This window comes from Urtica dioica, chromosome 8 (assembly GCF_054948205.1).
Source record: "Urtica dioica subsp. dioica isolate 48M chromosome 8, U.dioica_male_clone48M_v1_H2, whole genome shotgun sequence".
Classification (NCBI taxonomy): domain Eukaryota; kingdom Viridiplantae; phylum Streptophyta; class Magnoliopsida; order Rosales; family Urticaceae; genus Urtica; species Urtica dioica.
The window spans coordinates 14,310,061-14,317,956 of NC_142763.1; the positions used below are offsets into that span (position 1 = coordinate 14,310,061).

The 7,896-nt window shown below is 39.9% G+C and overlaps 1 pseudogene across 1 annotated transcript; it reads left to right on the forward strand.

The window, feature by feature from the left end:
• The first annotated feature begins 1,338 nt into the window (after positions 1 to 1,338).
• Positions 1,339 to 7,421, forward strand: LOC149388399 (general transcription and DNA repair factor IIH helicase subunit XPD-like; annotated as a pseudogene). The gene is made up of 12 exons (XR_016300869.1): positions 1,339 to 1,982; positions 2,611 to 2,891; positions 3,001 to 3,083; positions 3,565 to 3,968; positions 4,145 to 4,306; positions 4,440 to 4,620; positions 4,774 to 4,898; positions 5,762 to 5,851; positions 5,964 to 6,042; positions 6,104 to 6,180; positions 6,599 to 6,707; positions 6,815 to 7,421. The product of XR_016300869.1 is annotated as a general transcription and DNA repair factor IIH helicase subunit XPD-like (transcript).
• The last annotated feature ends 475 nt before the right edge of the window (positions 7,422 to 7,896 follow it).

A 7,896-nucleotide genomic window follows, 5' to 3' on the forward strand; every position in this document is an offset into this window, starting at 1 on the left:
TCTGTGGTGGAGCCTCTATTGACAAAATAACTGGTGGTGGAGACCTTCTGGGTTGGGGTGTTGTCTGGCTAACAGTATTCATGTCATCCAACCCAACAGTATCATTGTCGAAAGCCTCCGGACTTGGTACGTCCCATTCACGTGCCTCGGATATAGGACTCGGCATGTTTGGAATGATCCTGCTTCGATTGCAACCAAATCCACTCTCGCTTGTGTTTGCTGTTGGAGTGGATCCAACCCGTGGAGAAGACGCGCCATCCGCTTTTTTATCCCGAAATGCCTCCGGACTAATCTCAAGTACAAGATTCAACTTCGTCCGGTTCGGTTCGTTCTTCCTCAAGTACAAATAACATCGCAAACTTTCGTCGTCGTCTATGGTTGGCGGTACGAGCCCGTCAGCTTCATGTTTGACGTTGATTGAATGCGTTGCAGGGGTCACGTTCAACCGAACATACAATGTTTGCATCAAACTTTGGTAATTCAATTTGGTAGGAAGTAAAAGCGTAAGAGTACCACCCTCTTGATATACGCCCGGTTTTACCCATTTCCCGCTATGCTTAGCATATAAACATATTTCCGCCATACCTGTATACGTTCACTCAATATTAGAAATGAGTATTAAAAGACGGTTATTAACATGGAAAAACATCCAGTTCGTGACACTAGTGTCACGAAGTGAATCCAGTTCGTGACACTAGTGTCACGAAGTTCAACACGCCTCACCTGGAAAATTTCAACACTGAAATTCCAAACACCATTTTTGGCGAAGTAAAAACTCAAAAAACCTTTGGAACACGTTCAAACTGAACGGAATCACTAAAAATAGCTCTTAGTTGTTAGAAGAACAAGCTTCTTACCCAGATTTGACGCCAGAGAAGACACTCGACCCAGATCTGACGACGGTGGCCGGAGAAGACACTCGACCCAGATCTGACGACGGTGGCCGGAGAAGACTTGGACCCACGCTGAAGAGGGTGAGCGATTGAAGAGTGAGCGTGAATGAGAGAGATGCTTGGAGGGAAATGAAGATCTGAGTCAGCGTGAATGAGAGAGAGCGTGAATGAGGGTTTTTTTTTTCAGAGAGCGTGAAAGAGAGAGTGAAGATGAGAGAGAGAGCGCAAGAAGGAAGATCTGAAGGGAAGGTAATTGAGGAAATTTTTATTTCTCTTTTCTAGTAAAAGTAACATATGTGTCAAAATATTGGTTTTGGGCTAAATATGATAAGTGACAACAAGATGGTATTATTGCTGTCAAAACCCCTTGATCTATGTTTATCAAAAAAAAAAAAAAAAAACCCCTTGATCTATATACGACGCCTATAAAATTTTAGAAAGGGTTGTATGTAATTATGATGTTTTGGAATAGTAGTCTCTATACAAAGTTGAATATATAGAGTCGAGTGACACATTTTGGGGAAGCAGATAGGGAGAGCGGAGGCGATGAAGTTCAAGATCGACGACGTGACGGTGTACTTCCTGTACGACCACATATACCCGGAACAGTACGCCTACATGGTGGAGCTCAAGCGCTGTCTCGACGCGCGTGGTCACGCGCTCCTGGAGATGCCGACCGGGACTGGGAAGACCATCGCTCTCCTCTCCCTCATCACGAGCTACACGCTCTCGAAGCCCGACGCGCCGCTGAAGCTCATCTACTGCACGCGCACTGTCCACGAGATGGAGAAGACTCTGGCCGAGCTGGCTCGCCTCCACCGCTACCAGATCCAGCACGTGGGTCCACGCGCCGCGTCGCTGCTGGCTCTGGGCCTCTCGTCTCGCAAGAACCTGTGCGTGAACCCGCGAGTGGTCTCCTCCGCCGATTCCCGCGACTCCGTCGACGCCTCTTGCCGGAAACTCACTGCTTCTTGGGTCCGCGCCGCCGCCGTTGAGAATCCCGGCGAGTTTCCGCTCTGTGAGTTTTTTGAGGCTTTGGACTCTGCTGGCTCCGAAGCGCTTCTTCCTTCCGGGGTCTATACATTGCAGGTTTAGTCCTTTCTTTGCATTCATTGTTAGATGATAAGGAAACCTAATAGTTTTTGGTCTAGCAGTCAAGTGTACTTTTTTTTATAAACATGGTTAGAAGATCGAACCGGGGGACTGAGACAATGGTGCCGAGAATTGTCCTTACCACTTTTTTTTTTATTTATTTATTATTATTTATAATTGTGGTGTCTGGGTTAGACTTTAAATGTTTACTTGGTTTATTTCCAAGAGGTCTTTGGTGATTAGCGATTGCTAGTGTTTTGTAGGGGATGGAGGGACTTAACCGTGATTAGAAAAAAATGATAAAGAAAGAAGCTTGAGTCTTGAACTTGGTTTGTGTGAAAAAAGAAATGGTGACTTTGTTGTGTTCATAATAGATGAAAGATCGAAGCTTTGGGATTGCTTTGCCGTGAAAATGGTGCCCTTATTATGTTGATTGTGCTGTGAGAAGGAAAAGCTCGAAGCTTGGATTGGTTTGTTGTGAAAAAACGGAACCCTTTATTCATTGCGTGTTTGTATTAGCGTTAAATTGGGGTTGTTCTTGAACGAGAAGCGTAGATTGAGATAAGACTCGGAGCGTTTTATGACGCCGGTGCTTTTTTTTTTTTTTTTTTTTTTATTTGTTTAGGATTTGCGGGTGTTTGGGAAAGAGAAAGGGTGGTGCCCGTACTTCTTGGCGCGGCATATGGTGCAGTTTGCGAACGTGATTGTGTACAGCTATCAGTACTTGCTCGACCCGAAAGTTGCCGGGATCATCTCCAAGGAAATGCAAAAGGAGTCGGTGGTGGTGTTCGACGAGGCCCACAACATCGACAATGTCTGCATCGAGGCGCTCAGCGTCAGCGTCAGGAGGCAGACCCTCGAAGGCGCCAGAAGGAATCTCCATAAGATGGGCCAGGAGATTGACAGGTATGGGATCTCTCGTTTTTTTATTTTTATTTTTATTTTTTAGCTCTAGCGATGATGATGAGAGACTCGATGATTTGTAGCACTTAACTTGTCTTGACATGTTAGGTAGGTTCAAGGCCGCCGATGCTGGTAGATTGCGTGCTGAGTACAATCGGTTGGTGGATGGCTTGGCACAGAGAGGGAATCTTCCGGGTATGTGCTCTTTTCCGGGCCTTGTCCTCCATATATCATCGCCCAAAAAAAAAAAGAGAGAAAAATCCCCATTAGAGAACTTTGTGACTGGATTGACTACTCTACTGCCCTTTGGCTTCTTTTTTTTTTCCGTAGTTTTGAAATTCAAATCCCATTCCTTTCTTTGATCTTTCTCGAAATCGTTCCCATTCTATATAGGTTGTATCTTGCTATGACTTATCTAAAGTTTTCTTCCTTTTTCAAATTTAATCTTATTATTGAGTTTCTTATTTATTTATTTACTTAATTTTTTTTTTTTGAGTTGTTGGTCTAATTGGTCAAGCCCTTGGTTATAGCCTCTCTAATTGCTAGTGTTTCCAGTTCCCCAATTGTTTGTGGGGGGCATATGGGGACCTAGGGACGAAACCCTAGGTGTTTTTTTTCTTTGATTGTTTGACATACTCAATGGACTGATAAGCTGTTATTTCTTTCTTAAATATAGCTGCGGATGGTTGGCTTGCAAACCCAATTGTCCCCGACGACATTCTGAAGGAGGCTGTGCCTGGGAATATTCGCAAAGCAGAGCATTTCCTCCACGTTTTGCGTAGATTAATCCAGTATTTGGAAGGCCGTTTAGAGACTGAGAATTTCGAGAAAGAAGGCCCTGTTGGCTTCGTGGCTTCTATTAATTCGCATGTTGGAATCGACCAAAAGACTCTGAAGTTCTGCTACGACCGACTGCATTCACTGATGCTAACATTAGAAATCACCGACACCGATGAGTTCTTGCACATTCAAACGATATGTGACTTTGCAACGCTCGTGGGGACTTATTCTCGTGGCTTTTCTATCATCATTGAACCATTTGACGAGAGAATGCCCCATATTCCCGATCCTATTTTGCAGGTAGCGTTTAAGTTTATGTTATGCTATGTTTTCTGGATCGTTGTTGCTTTTATTCTTCCTAAGAAAGATTTTGAATGTCAGCCAAAAATTTAAGTACTATATTTTGTGATATAGTTTGAAAGTTCACAAGTCCAATTCGCTAATTTGTTTTTGTTATTCTCTTTCGTGAATCCCAGCTTAGCTGTCACGATGCATCTATTGCGATAAAGCCCGTATTCGAGCGGTTTCAGTCTGTCGTGATCACATCCGGTACCCTGAGTCCAATCGATCACATCTCGTAGCTTTTCAATGTCCTTGACACGAGATTGCATATGTCCAATGGTTCTTACTCGGGGAAGGTATTGTTAACTATATAAAATCAACTTGTGATTAAAAATGTTATACGTCTTATGAGAGGGTCAATACAATTATTTCATTTGTTTGTATTTTTGCTACTTGCTACTCGTAACACCTGTGGTTTGGTAATTTCAGTGATCAGCTTCCCGTGAGTACCAAGTTTGATATGAGAAGCGACTTGGGTGTGGTAAGAAATTACGGCAGACTATTGCTGGAGATGGTATCTGTTGTTCCGGATGGGATTGTGTGCTTTTTTGTCAGCTATTCTTACATGGATGGAATAGTAAACAGTTGGAACGAGACCGGAATTTTGAAGGTGATTATGCACTTCTCACATGTCCTGTCTTTTGCATTGAATCTTCACTCTTTTTCGCCTCATCATCTCTTTTAAGATACTCCTCTTTCTACTGTCTCTGGATTAATAGGAACTAGTGTTCTATACGGTCAATTAAAAATCGTAATGCCACAGGAAATCATGCAACATAAGCTTGTGTTTATAGAGACTCAAGATGTGGTTGAAACCACTTTGGCTCTTGACAACTATCGCAAGGCTTGCGACTGTGGAAGAGGCGCTGTCTTCTTTTCTGTTGCAAGGTAATTGACTTGTCTGACCATGGTTGAAAAATTTGTAAATGATGTAAATTATTGTACCATAGAGTTTCTACTAAGTCCCTTTTGGGTATAGTCGCAGTGCATTTCGAGATATTTTCTTTTCTATGGTCATGCTTCATTTGCAAGATTTGATAAGTCGTTTGGTTTATGCTTATTTTGCATTGTTTGTTTTGGCTTTAGCTTGCCTGTGATTCTATAGAGGATATTTTTTATTTTTATTTTTTATTTTCTTTGTACCGTCTTTTTCAATGGGCGTGGACTTTATCTTATAAAATAAAATTTTCATGGTATTGTTTGGCTCTTCAACCTTTTATTTATTTATTATTATTTTTTTATGTGTGTTAGAATGACGTGAATTGGCTCTATGATTTTGTTGTGGGTCTTTATATTTTTCTGAGATATGGTTAATCCTATTATATGATCAACTGACTTACAATCAAGCACATGTCAAAACTGTTGGCATTTGTCAATCATTTCATCATTGCCTGTTGCGGCTACCAAAGGTTCATTGCCATTTGTAGTCATGAGTAAAATTTCGGGTTTGTTGTTTTTGGGAGAGCTTATTCTTTTAATTTATTAAATCACATGGAAATAAATATACAGGCCACTGATACAGAAAGTCAACATGGAATAAAGTCCGACTAAATAAAAGATTCCTAGAATAGTCTAATTCAATAATAATTTCCTTATAACCAGGTCTAGCAATAAGGATAATTATCTTTTTGATATAGTACAGGGTTATATATGATTTAAACAAATCTGTGTAAATTCTTATATACTTAGACTTAGATGCCAGAATAGCATGTAATCTACATAACTTATTAAAAGTGCGTATGCAATTTCAGAGGAAAAGTAGCCGAGGGAATAGATTTTGATCGACATTACGGACGACTGGTGATCATGTATGGCGTTCCTTTCCAGTACACCCTTAGCAAGTAAGTCTTGTGGTTGAAATCGTACAATTTCCATTATGTTAAAACTTTTTGTTGGCTAAGTAACTTCGTTAAACGTTTCCGTTGATTTTTTACATGGTGATATTTTATACAGGATTTTGCTGGCACGGTTAGAATATTTACGCGATAACTTTCAGATAAAGGAAGGGGATTTTTTGACTTTTGATGCTTTGGTATGGTGGAATTGCTTTCTGGCCGTGTTTACTTGGAAAAAGGTAATTTTCTTCGATACAGAGACAGGCTGCTCAATGTGTGGGCAGAGTTATAAGGTCGAAGGCCGATTATGGTATGATGATTTTTGCTGACAAAAGGTTAGTCATTCTCAGATCATGATGTTAAGTAATTTTTTTTCTCTCTTTTTTTCTTTAGTTAAACATAATCCACTGATATAGAATGATTGAGGACGTTAATTGAATTTATTTTGATTGTTAAGTTCCTAGTTAAAAGTATGGAAGAAAGTGACTTTACAACTCCTGAGTCTTAGCTAGTTAACTGACAGTAGATCAAAGCAATCCCATGTAACAGAAATCCCTAATTCTTCATCTAAATGTGCAAGACTAAAACTTGAGAATAACTGAGCAGTGTTGTTGAAACTCCTCTAAATCAAGGCCTTTAATCAACCTTTGACAATTAGGTCACATTGCACTCTAGCTGTTGATATTATGAATCTTTTGTGTGTAAATAAATAGTGCGTAAACCTTTTGAACACGAGTTTCTAAACTTTTCCAGGTACAGCCGTCACGATAAGCGCTCTAAATTGCCCGGAAGGATTTTGGCCCATCTACGCGATGCTCACTTGAACTTAAGTACTGACATGGCTCTACATATAGCACGAGAGGTTGTTTTCACATTTAATTTTTTTTATTCCGTTTTATCAAATGGAATGCACAGATTGCATATGATTTTATTTATTTATTTAATTATTTTTTTTGTTGTGCCTGGCAGTTCTTAAGAAAAATGGCTCAGCCGTACGATAAGACAGGTGGGAGTGGAAGGAAAACACTGTTGTCTCAAGAAGACTTGGGAGAAGATGGGTGACTGAGTCATGGAAGAAATGCAGTTTTAACAAGGTGAGTTTTCATTTAAAATTCCTTCGTAGAAGCAAAGAGAAGTCGAAACTGAATCAGAAAGTCCTATTACTGATGCTTTGATCCGTATATCACATTTTTAACTTTGCTGAAAGTTTTCGACTTAACAGTTCCCTCAAGCCATAGCTTGACCCTGTTTGAGGGGCTTGAAATATCGATTTTGTTTTTGTTGTCCAGAAAGAGAAGAGAACAGAGATGAGATATAAATCATGTTAAAAGAATTCAAGGCGAGTCCTCGTGGTCATGGATCATGGTTTGTCTATTATTCCATGAAATGTGTTTTGGCGAGTACTTTTTATTTACCTCCCAAATACAAGTCTAATTAGATGCCAGCGATCAATGACTGATCGCTTTACATCTAATTGTATGAAATACAAGTCTAATTTACTATGGCAAAATGAAATACAAGCCTTTTGTTTCACTGCTGAAATACAAGTTAATGATACGAAAGCAGGGAAACCCATCCATCCCAGAGAACAAGTTATTCAAATAAGTGCACTAAGAAACCAACGTAAAGAGATGGGGATATATGTGAATTTATAGGAGATGCAAGATAACTTGCGTATGCATAAATATGAAAGCTTACAGTCACTAATATGGGAGATGTTAGCTTACAGTCACCAACGTATGTTACCATATTTCAGCTACTGCATCTTTTTTTCATGTTCAAGTTATCTTTCAACGTGAGATGTTAGCTTACAGTCATTTATATATATCTCATTAAGCTCTATATCGGATTTACAAAGCTAATATGGGCTTTGTAGGATCATAACATACGTTTGATATTTTCCTCCGAATATTCCGAAAATAATGAAAGATGAATTTGTATAATGATACGGAAAGAGTACATGAAGTTGAACCATACAATTTGAATAAGAAAGTGGTTTCACGTCAGCAGGAAGCGAAAGACAGTTGGCATGTTTTAGAAGTTATCTTGTA